Source organism: Salmo salar, chromosome 06, assembly GCF_965601325.2.
Source record: "Salmo salar chromosome 06, fSalSal1, whole genome shotgun sequence".
In the NCBI taxonomy this organism is placed as follows: Eukaryota; Metazoa; Chordata; class Actinopteri; order Salmoniformes; family Salmonidae; genus Salmo; species Salmo salar.
Genome location: NC_138296.1, coordinates 22,460,244 through 22,472,398, shown reverse-complemented (window position 1 = coordinate 22,472,398; position 12,155 = coordinate 22,460,244). Strand labels below are relative to the sequence as shown.

At 39.5% G+C, this 12,155-nt stretch overlaps 1 protein-coding gene across 7 annotated transcripts in view; it reads right to left on the bottom strand.

Annotated features, from left to right (window-relative positions):
• Window positions 1–11,940, bottom strand: part of LOC106606551 (nuclear GTPase SLIP-GC) — an 85,058-nt gene extending 73,118 nt beyond the window's left edge. For all 7 annotated transcript variants that reach the window (XR_006770165.2, XR_006770166.2, XM_045719887.2 and 4 more), the window contains exon 1: window positions 11,755–11,940. The gene's annotated coding sequence lies outside the window, so the exon portion shown is untranslated. The remainder of the gene's footprint in view (window positions 1–11,754) is intronic.
• Window positions 11,941–12,155: the final 215 nt, after the last annotated feature.

Here is a 12,155-nt window from a genome sequence, read left to right as displayed (position 1 = left end):
TAGTAGAACCAAAACATTGAAAGACGGTTTTGTCAAAAGTGAGTTTACAAGTTGATAAACATTCAAAGCAGAATTACTTTCCCACTGTTTCCTCAAATGCAGTGTATGATATACCATTTTGTAGCTCTGAGTCTCTACTTCTATCCAATGTAAAAAACAGAAATATAAATGTTGCTACATAAGACCGAATCCAGGTGGTGATTCACAATTACCAAGAGAGTTTTCATCTATATTTTTCGTAGCCGTCTATTTACCACCGCAAACCAATGCTGGCTCACTCGGTGAGCTGTTTACGGCCATTAAGCAAACAGGAAAACTCTCATCCAGAGACAGCGCTCCTAGTGGCCGGGGACTTTAATGCAAGGAAACTTAAACACGTTCTACCTAGAGGCAAAAAAAGCTCTAGATCACCTTTACTCCACACACAGAGACGTGTACAAAGATATCCCTCTCCCTCCATTTGGCAAATCTGACCATAAGTCCATTCTCCTGATTCCTGCTTACAAGCTAAAACTAAGCGGGACTCTAACCCGGACGTTTATAAGAAATCCCGCTATGTCCTCTAACGAACCATCAAACAGGTAAAGCGTAAATACAGGACTAAGATTGAATCGTACTACACTGGCTCTGATGCTCATCGGATGTGGCAGGGCTCACAAACTATTACAGAATACAAAGGAAAGCACAGCCGCGAGCTGCCCAAACAGACGAGCTAAAATTCTTCTATGCTTGCATCTCGGCAAGCAACACTGAGGCATGCATGAGAGCATCAGCTGTTCTGGACAACTGTGTGATCACACTCTCCGTAGCCAATGTGACTAAGACCTTTAAACAGGTCAACATTCACAAGGCCGCAGGGCCAGAAGGATTACCAGGACGTGTACTCTAAGCATGCGCTAACCAACTGGCAAGTGTCTTCACTGACATTTTCAACCTGTCCCTGACTGAGTCTAAAATGCCAACATGTTTTAACCTCTTGAAGTTCGCATAGGATAGGGGGCGCTACAGCGATTTTCGAAAAAAATATGTGCCCATTTTAAACGGCCTCCTACTCAAACTCAGAAGCTTGGATATGCATATAATTAACCTCTTACATCTAGACGTTCCGCTAGCGGAACACCTGCTCCAATATCCAATGATAGGGGTGGCGCGAATTACAAATTCCTCAAAAATACAAAAACTTCAATTTTTCAAACATATGACTATTTCACAGCATTTTAAAGACAAGACTCTCCTTTATCTAACCACACTGTCCGATTTCAAAAAGGCATTACAGCGAAAGCAAAACATTAGATTATGTCAGCAGAGTACCAAGCCAGAAATAATCAGACACCCATTTTTCAAGCTAGCATATAATGTCACAAAAACCCAGAAGACAGCTAAATGCAGCACTAACCTTTGATGATCTTCATCAGATGACAACCCTAGGACATTATGTTATACAATACATGCATGTTTTGTTCAATGAAGTTCATATTTATATCAAAAAACAGCTTTTTACATTAGCATGTGACGTTCAGAACTAGCAGAACTTCCGGGGAATTTGCTAACAATTTACTAAATTACTCACGATAAACGTTCACAAAAAGCATAACAATTATTTTAAGAATTATAGATACAGAACTCCTCTATGCACTCGATATGTCCGATTTTAAAATAGCTTATGGTGAAAGCACATTTTGCAATATTCTAAGTACATAGCCCAGCTATCATAGCCGGGCTAGCAATTTAGACACCCGGCAAGTTTAGCCTTCACCAAAATCAGATTTACTATTATAAAAGTTTGATTACCTTTTGTTGTCTTCGTCAGAATGCACTCCCAGGACTGCTACTTCAATAACAAATGTTGGTTTGGTCCAAAATAATCCATCGTTATATCCGAATAGCGGCGTTTTGTTCGTGCGTCCCAGACACTATCCAAAATGGTAAATCAGGGTCGCGCGCATGGCGCAATTCGTGACAAAACATTTCTAAATATTCCATTACCGTACTTCGAAGCATGTCAATTTTTATGCAATTTATCTCGTAAAAAAGCGATAATATTCCGACCGGGAATCTCCTTTTCGGCAAACGACGGGGGCAGCCAGGGCACGCGCCTAAGCCCACAGTCCCTTGATCGGCCACATGAGAAAGGCGATAATGTGTTTCAGCCTGGGGCTGGGATGACGACATTCTGTTTTTTCCCGGGCTCTGAGCGCCCATGGAAGACGTAGGAAGTGTCACGTTAGAGTAGAGATCCTTTGTAAAAGATAGAGATGGCAAAGAAGTTCAAGAAATGGTCAGACAGGCCACTTCCTGTAAAGGAATCTCTCAGGTTTTGACCTGCCATTTGAGTTCTGTTATACTCACAGACACCATTCAAACAGTTTTAGAAACTTTGGAGTGTTTTCTATCCAAAGCCAATAATTATATGCATATTCTAGTTACTGGGCAGGAGTAGTAACCAGATTAAATCGGGTACGTTTTTTATCCAGCCGTGAAAATACTGCCCCCTAGCCATAACAGGTTAATATATGTGGATAGAAAACACCCTAAAGTTTCTAAAACTGTTTGAATGGTGTCTGTGAGTATAACAGAACTCTTATGGCAGTCAAAACCCCGAGACAGATCGTAACAGGATGTGGAATTCTGAATTGCGGACTCAATTCATCACTTTGCCTATAAATCACACCGTGAGCTATGGTTCATTGAGCACTTCCCATGGCTTCCACTAGATGTCCCCAGTCTTTACAAAGTGGTTTGAGTCTTTTACTGTGAAAACGAACAGAATGAGAGTCTGTGGAACGTGGTCACATGGGGAGGGCCATCACCATTATGACGCCGGCGCCCCTGGCTACCCTCCCCTTTCGAAACGTTTTGAAAGACAATGCAATCGTCCCCCTTGAATATTATTGGAGCTCTGGTTGAAAAAGGCCCTAAAGATTTATGTTATACAACGTTTGACATGTTTGAACGAACTTAAATATTTTTTTTTGCATTTTGGTAAGAGAGCAGTCCCGCGGACGACGTTACATTTGGTGCAGCCTTCAGAACGCGCTAACAACAAGAAGATATTGGGACATAAAGGATTAACTTTTTCGAACGAAAATACATTTGTTGTGGACCTGAGATTCCTGGAAGTGCCTTCTGATGAAGATAATCAAAGGTAAGGGATTATTGACAATAGTATACAAGAGTAGATTTGATATGCCATTGTTCCAAGATGGCGCTGACCTGTAACGGTAGCCTATTTTTCTGAGTATCGCATCCCCTTTTATCGCAAAGTGTGATTACCCAGTAAAGTTATTTTTAAATCTGGCATTGCAGGTGCTTTCAAGAGATGTTAATCAATAAATCTTAGAATGACAATATTACATTTTAAAAATGTTTTCGAATAGTAATTTAGTAAATTGTAGTGCTGTTTCACCGGATGCATTTCAGGGAAAATAGTTAGTCAACGTCACGCACCGATGTAAAATGCTGTTTTTATATATAAATATGAACTTTATCGAACAAAAGAATGCATGTATTGTGTAACATGATGTCCTAGGAGTGTCATCTGATGAAGATTGTCAAAGGTTAGTGCTGCATTTAGCTGTTTTTTGGTTATTTGTGATGCATGTGGTTGGTTGGAAAATGTCTATGTGGCTACTTTTACGATATACTCCTCTAACATAATCTAATGTTTTGCTTTTGCTGTAAAGCCTTTTTTAAATCGGACAACGTGGTTCGATTCAGGAGAGGTGTATCTATAAAACGATATAAAATAGTCCTATATTTGAAAAAATAAAAAAAAAAATTTGTTGTGAATATGGCGTTAGGATTTTTCGCTGGATGTTGATTCCGCATATGGGACGGAGACCGTCATTAAGCACAGCACCATAGTCCCTGTGAGCAAGAACACTAAGGTAACCTGCCTAAATGACTACAGACCCATAGCACTCACGTCTGTAGCCATGAAGTGCATTGAAAGGCTGGTCATGGCTCACATGGCTCACATTAACAACATAATCCCAGAAACCTTGGACCCCCTCCAATTCAAACACCACCCCAATAGATCCACAGATGACGCAATCTCTATTGCACTACACACTGCCCTTTCCCACCTGGACAAAAGGAACACCTACGTTAGAATGCTATTCATTGACTACAGCTCAGCGTTCAACACATAGTGCCCTCAAAGCTCATCACTATGCTAAGGATCCTGGGACTAAACACCTCCCTCTGCAACTAGATCCTGGACTTCCTGACAGGCCACCCCCAGGTGGTAAGGGTAGGTAAGAACACATCTGCTTCGCTGATCCTCAACATGGGGGCCGCTCAGGGGTTCGTTCTCAGTCCCCTCCTGTACTCCCTGTTCACCCATGACTGCATGGCCAGGCTCGACTCCAACACCATAATTCAGTTTGCCAACGACACAGCAGTGGTAGGCTTGATCACCGACAACGATGAGACAGCTTATAGGGAGGAGGCCAGAGACCTGGCTGTGTGGTGCCAGGATAACAACCTCTCCCTCAACGTGATCAAGACAAAGGAGATGATTGTGGACTACAGGAAAAGGAGGACCAAGCACGCCCCCATTCTCATCGACGGGGCTGTAGTGGAGCAGGTTGAAAGTTTTAAGTTCCTTGGTGTCCACATTTCCGACAAACTATCATGGTCCAAACACACCAAGACAGTCATGAAGAGGGCACGACAAAGCCTATTTCCCCTCAGGAGACTGAAAAGATTTGGCATGGGTCCTCAGATCCTCAAAAGGTTCTACAATTACACCATCGAGAGCATCCTGACTGGTTGCCGGGAATGGCAACTGCTCGGCCTCCGACCGCAAGACACTACAGAGGGTAGTGCGTCCAGCCCAGTACATCACTGGGGCCAAGCTTCCTGCCATCCAGGACCTCTATAACAGGCAGGGTGTCAGAGGAAGGCCCTAAAAATTGTCAAGGACTCCAGTCACCCTAGTCATAGACTGTTCTCTCTGCTACCGCATGGCAAGTGGTACCGGAACGCCAATTCTAGGTCCAAAAGGCTTCTCAACAGCTTCTATCCCCAAGCTGTAAGACTCATGCTGCTAGTCTGTTTATTATCTATGAATAGTCACTTTAACCATACCTACATATACATACTACCTCAATTACCTTGACTAACCGGTGTCCCCGCACATTGACTCTGTACCGATATCCCCTGTATATAGCCTTGCTACTGTTATTTTTCCTGTTATTTTCCTGCTTTAATTTTTTACTTATCTATTGTTTACTTAACACTTATTTTTCTTAAAACTGCATTGTTGGTTCGGGCTTGTAAGCAAGGATTTCACTCTTACATCTATTGTATTCGGCGCATGCAACAAATAACATTTGATTTGATAATACCATGATTGCGTAATAGTGGTTCAAACTAATTAACTCATAAAGAAATCCTGTCACACAATAACTTTGGCTTTATTCAACTAAATAATGTCTTGGCTGTAACATTTCATGGAATTTTTATTCAAGCTAATGGTTTTAGCAGCAAAATTAATCTTTCAATGATAATTTTATAATATACAGTTGAAGTCGGAAGTTTACATACACCTTAGCCAAATATATTTAAACTCAGTTTTTCACAATTCCTGACATTTAATCCTAGTAAAAATTCCCTGTCTTAGGTCAATTAGGATCACCTATTGTTTTCAACACATTCCCAGTGGGTCAGAAGTTTACATACACTCAATTAGTATTTGGTAGCATTGCCTTTGAATTGTTTAACTTAGGTCAAGCGTTTCGGGAAGCATTCCACAAGCTTCCCACAATAAGTTGGGTGAATTTTGGCCCATTCCTCCTGACAGAGCTGGTGTAACTGAGTCAGGTCTGTCAGGAGGAATTGCTCGCACGCTTTTTCAGTTCTGCCCACAAATTTTCTATGGGATTGAGGTCAGGGCTTTGTGATGGCCACTCTAATACCTTGACTTTGTTGTCCTTAAGCCATTTTGCCACAACTTTGGAAGTATGCTTGGGGTCATTGTCCATTTGGAAGACCCATTTGCGACCAAGATTTAACTTCCTGAATGATGTCTTGATATGTTGCTTCAATATATCCACATTAATTTTCCTACCTCATGATGCTATCTACTTTGTGAAGTGCACCAGTCCCTCCTGCAGCAAAGCACCCACACAATATGATGCTGTGTTTCATGGTTTGGATGGAGTTCTTCGTCTTGCAAGCCTCCCCCTTTTTCCTCCAAACATAACGATGGTCATTACGGCTAAACAGTTCTATTTTTGTTTCATCAGACCAGAGGACATTTCTCCAACCAGTACAATCTTTGTCCCCATGTGCAGTTGCAAACCGCAGTCTGGCTTTTTTATAGCGGTTTTGGAGCAGTGGCTTCTTCCTTGCTGAGTGGCCTTTCAGGTTACGTCGATATAGGACTCATTTAACTGTAGATATAGATACTTTTGTACCTGTTTCCTCCAGCATCTTCACAAGGTTTGCTGTTGTTCTGGGATTGATTTGCACTTTTTGTCCCAAAGTACATTAATCTCTAGGAGACAGAGCGCGTCTTCTTTCTGAGCGGTATGACGGCTGCGTGGTCCCATGGTGTTTATACTTGCGTACTATTGTTTGTACAGATGAACGTAGTACCTTCAGGCATTTGGAAATTGCTCCCAAGGATGAACCAGACTTGTGGAGGTCTGCAATTTTTTTTCTAATTTCTTTAGATTTTCTCATGATGTCAAGCAAAGATGCACTGAGTTTGAAGGTAGGCTTGAAATACATCCACAGGTATACCTCCAAATGACTCAAATGATGTCAATTAGCCTATCAGAAGCTTCTAAAGCCCTGACATCTTTTTCGGGAATTTTCCAAGCTGTTAAAAGGCACAGTCAACTTAGTGTATGTAAACTACATCCATAAAGAAATTGATACTTACATTTGTTTATCCATTGTGAATCCAGGGGAGGCTAACACTACTTTTTCCTGAATAAAGTGTCTGAGAGGCAAGTTGAAGACCAACCAAATCAGATTCCATTCCTCTCGTGAAGATTGAGTAGCATCATTTGGAAAATATTTGAGGAAGACAACTGATTAAATAGAATGTTTTATCAAGCAACATTTTTGTTTTTTGTATTAATAATGCATTTGACACTTCACGCATGACTAAATAATTCATATAAAAGTTGATTATTTATTTAACCAGTCATGTTCTAATTACTGACAACATTTCTTAACATCCCATTTTTACTTGAATATGGCATATATGATGGGAGGTGTTCCCCTTTCTGTCCAATTAGATCATTTTTTGACAACATTTCTGCAAGTAAAAATATGGTCACACTTCAGAATAGCAAACACATTTTGAGGTACTATACCCTTAATAGTCCAAAATTGAGCCAGTTTACTTACTGTAGAGTCTGTTTCTTGTGTAACTTCCTCTTTGTTAAATTTAAATATGCCTTTATTAAAGTTAATACGGTTATTAGGATTTGCCTGTACTACATGACTTATAATGGCCTCACCATAGCAAGAAGACCTTACCATAGCAATTAAATTCCATACACTCTTAGGAAAAAGGGTTCCTGGGGGGTTCTATTACTGTCCCCATGGAGGGGCCCTTTTTGGTTCTGTTAAAAGTGCTTTATAAATACATTTGATTGATTGATTGATTGATTGATTAAAACTTCTTATGGGTAGGTGGGACGCTGGCCAACATCCGGTGAAATTGCAGAGTGCCAAATTTAAAATACAGAAATAGTCATAATAAACATTCATAAAAATACAAGTGTTATACATCGGCTTAAAGATTAACTTCTTGTTAATCCAGCCGCTTTGTCAGATTTCAAAAAGGCTTTACGGCGAAAGCATACTATGCGATTATCTGAGGACAGCGCCCCGCTTACAAAAGCATACAAACATTTTCCAAGCAAGTAGAGGAGTCACGAAAGTCAGAAATAGCGATAAAATTAATCCCTTACCTTTGAAGATCTTCATCTGGTTACAGTCACAAGAGTCCCAGCTACACAATAAATGGTCGTTTTGTCTGATAAAGTCCCTCTTTATATCCCAAAAACTCTGTTTTGTTTGGCGCATTTTGTTCAGTAATCCACTGGCTCAAAGGTGGTCAAAACATGCAGACGAATACATCCTAATAGTACCGGTAAAGTTCGGCGAAACATGTCAAACAATGTTTATAATTAATCCTCAGGTTGTCAATTGTCTACATAATCGATAATATTTCAACCGGACAATAGTGTTTTCAATAGAAAGGAAAAACAACGAAGGGTGCGCACACGGTCATGCGCGACCCGCTCTGCATTCTTCCCCAGTCCACAGACAGAAAGGTCTCATTCTTCTTCATTTTTCAGAAAACAAGCCTGAAACAATGTCTAAAGACTGTTGACATCTAGTGGAAGCCATAGGAACTGCAATCTAGGTCCTAACCCATTAGATACTCTATAGGCTTTCAATTGAAAAGCACCCACATAAAAAAAAATCCCACTTCCTGGATGGATTTTCCTCAGGTTTTCGCCTGCCATATCAGGTCTGTTATACTCACAGACATTATTTTAACTGTTTTGGAAACTTTAGAGTGTTCTCTATCCAATACATGCATATGAATATTGTTTCCAGTACTTGTCTTATATTATCTCCAATGTATTGTCCATGTAAAAAACCTGTCTGATTAGGATGAATAATATCCAACTGTCACAACTTCCGCCGAAGTCGGTCCCTCTCCTTGTTAGGGCGGTGTTCGGCGGTCGACATCACCGGCCTTCTAGCCACCGCCGATCCACTTTTCATTTTCCATTTGTTTTGTCTTTGTCTTACACACCTGGTTTCACTCACCCAATTACCTGTTTATTATTTAACCCTCTGTTCCCCATGTTTGTTTGTGAGTGATTGTTTGTTGTAATTCGGTCGGTATTTGTGGGCTCGTGATTATACTTTCTATATTTGTCTTTTTTAGTAAAAGAACGTTGATTACTCATATCTGCTGTCCTGCGCCTGACTCTCTACACCGGCTACACTCAGGACCCTTACACCAACGACACCTTTTTAATTGTATATTCTATGCATTTTGCTAGAATTTTTGAGTCACAACACTGAAGTGTAAGGGGCCTCCCCAAAAATGTTTATGGACTTGATCTTTATATTTATCGCCTGCGTCCTGTATCAGTTATAGTGAAATCAGACCGTTTTGTTGAGAATCTGATAATCTACTATTTTTATAGGAGTGGTTAAAACATGCAAATAAAGGTCCTCTGATTACATCAACTGGTATTCCATCCAGCCCTGGGGTTTTCCCGGACTTCAAGGCTTTAATTGCATCAAGAAGTTCGTCCTCTGTAATTTGGCCTTCACATGAGTCTTTCTGTACAGCTGTTAATTAATAGAAAAAATGCTTACAATTAACTTCGGTTAGTGAAAATCAGGGAAACTGAAACGAAAACATATGCATAAGTACGTTGCTTCCTCTTTCAAAATATTGTTTGGTGAATCATGGGTGACTGTCATTTGTAACAAGTTGCAGTAAATTCTTTTTGGTAGCATTTCAATGTTGAAGATAAAAAATTATTTGGTTCATTTTCCCCCATATTCCATCCAATTTGCTTTATTTTTTATAATATAATACACCTGATATTTCTTGAATAAGTTCCTCCAGTTCATTTAGTTTTCCTCTAACTTATTATGTCTAAGTACAAGAGGCGTCACTACAGTCCCTGGTTCGAATCCAGGCTGAATCACATCCAGCCGTGATTGGGAGTCCCATAGAGCGGAGCACAATTGGCCCAGGTTTGGCCGGGGTAGGCCGTCATTGTAAATAAGAATTTGTTCTTAACTGACTTGGATAAGGAAATAAAGGTTAAATACAATTTAAAAAAATGTGAGTCTATGGTACAGTTTTTTTGCATTAGTTTTTTCTATCTGTACTGTTTGGCCCTCTATTTCCTTTGTTAATATGAACTCTTTTGACATAAGCCTTTTTGTTTTAAAGATGAGTATTGAATTTCTTGGCTTCTAGTGGCACATTTAAAAGTGGCCCATACAGTAAGGGGATCTGCTGTACCTATGGTAAGTTGGGAAAAGTCAGTTATAAATTATTCTGTCCTGCTTAAAAACAAGTTGTCATCAAATAGGCTTTGATTAAATATCTAACATCCTCGCCCACGTGGAAATTCTGTATGAGTAATGTATAAACAAATTTCACACAAATTATTTAGTATATGTAAATACAAGATTAGATCAAGAATAATCTGATGGGTGACAATATTACCCTATCTCTTGTGAGTGATGCCCAGTTTAAGGCAAGAAACAACATATGCATTTTTTTTTCTTCTACTTTTTCAGAGTGAAGGAAAAGCAGCCATAAAGTGCTCAGCATATGTGGGAACTCTTTCAAGACTGTTGGAAAAGCATTCCAGGTGAAGCTGGTTGAGAGAATGCCAAGAGTTTGCAAAGCTGTCATCAAGGCAAAAGGTGGTTATTAGAAGAATCTCAAATATAAAATATATTTTGATTTGTTTAAAAAAAATGGTTACTACATATGTTATTTCATAGTTTTGATGTCTTCACCATTATTTTACAATGTAGAAAATAGTAAAAATAAAGAAAAACCCTTGAATGAGTAGGTGTTCTACAACTTTTGATCGGTAGTGTAAGTTTTTACAGCAGCAGACTATGATTAATAATGTCAAAAGCTGCACTGAAGTCTAACAAGACAGCCCCCACAATCCTTTAATCATCAATTTCTCTCAGCCAATCATCAGTCATTTGTGTACATGTAAGTGCTGTGCTTGTTGAGTGTCCTTCCCTATAAGTGTGCTGAAAGTCTGTTGTTAATTTGTTTACTGTGACAAAGCATTGTATCTGGTCAAACACCATTTTTTCCTGAAGTTTACTAAGGGTTGGTAACAGGCTGATTGGTCAGCTATTTGAGACAGTAAAGGGGGCTTTACTATTCAAGGGTAGGGGAATGACTCCAGCTTCCCTCCAGGCCTGAGGGCACACCCTCCATAGTAGGCTTAAATTGAAGATGTGACAAATAGGAGTGGCAATATCGTCTGCTATTTTCCTCAATAATTTTCCATCCAGATTGTCAGAACCCAGTGGCTTAACATTGTTGATACACAACAATACTTTTTCACCTCTTCCACACAGACTTTAAGGAATTCAAAAGTACAATTATTTTCTTTCATAATTTGGTTAGATATAGTTGGATGTGTAGTGTCAGCGTTTGTTTCTGGCATGTCATACATAAGTTTGCTTATCTTGCCAATGAAAAAGTAATTAAAGTAGTTGGCAATATCAGTGGGTTTTGTGATGAATTGGCCATTGTATTTTTTTCCAAAATGTAATTAAAGGTTCTCCAAAGCTTTTTACTATCATTCTTTATATAATTTATTTTTGGTTCATAGTATAGTTTATTTTTAGTTTTACTAAGTTTAGTCACATGATTTCTTAATTTGCAATATGTTTGCCAATCAGTTGGGATCCTGGACTTTTTTGCCATACCTTTTGCCTCATCCCTCTCAACCATACAATTTTTCAATTCCTCATCAATCCAAGGGGATTTAACCGTTTTTACAATCATTCTCTTAATGGGTGCGTGCTTATTAGTAATTGGAGTAAGCAATTTCATAAATGCGTCAAGTGTGGTGTCTGGTTGCTCCTCACTACACACCACAGACCAGCAAATATTCTTTGTATTACTTCAATGTATTACTTCAGTACTTATAGTAGCAAACATACAGGTTATGAAAAAGATGAATGTAAAGTAAAAGGTAGAACACTTACGTAGCTTTCCTAGCATCTGTCAATGGGTTCACTCCGAACAGAGTTGAGTCGATCCTGTCGTCAAGTGCTGGGTGTCAGTTGTCCGACTTAACATTACTGCTGCTTATATACTTTTCACTTATGTGACACATACTCAACTATGACATCATTACACAGTTCCTTCATATCCTCCCACACACGTCTCTCTTCTAGCACCGTGGTTTCTTTATGGGCAGGCGTGAGTGAGACAGGTTGTCAAGGTTCATGTCTGCAAGGATGGCTTGGTTAAATATGAAGGTGGGGGGACTTTTGGAATTAACTGATTTCATGTAGTAAGCACAAAAGTCTGTAACAAAACAAAATATATTTTATATTTGAGATTCTTCAAAGTAGATACCCTTTGCCTTGGTGACAGCTTCAAA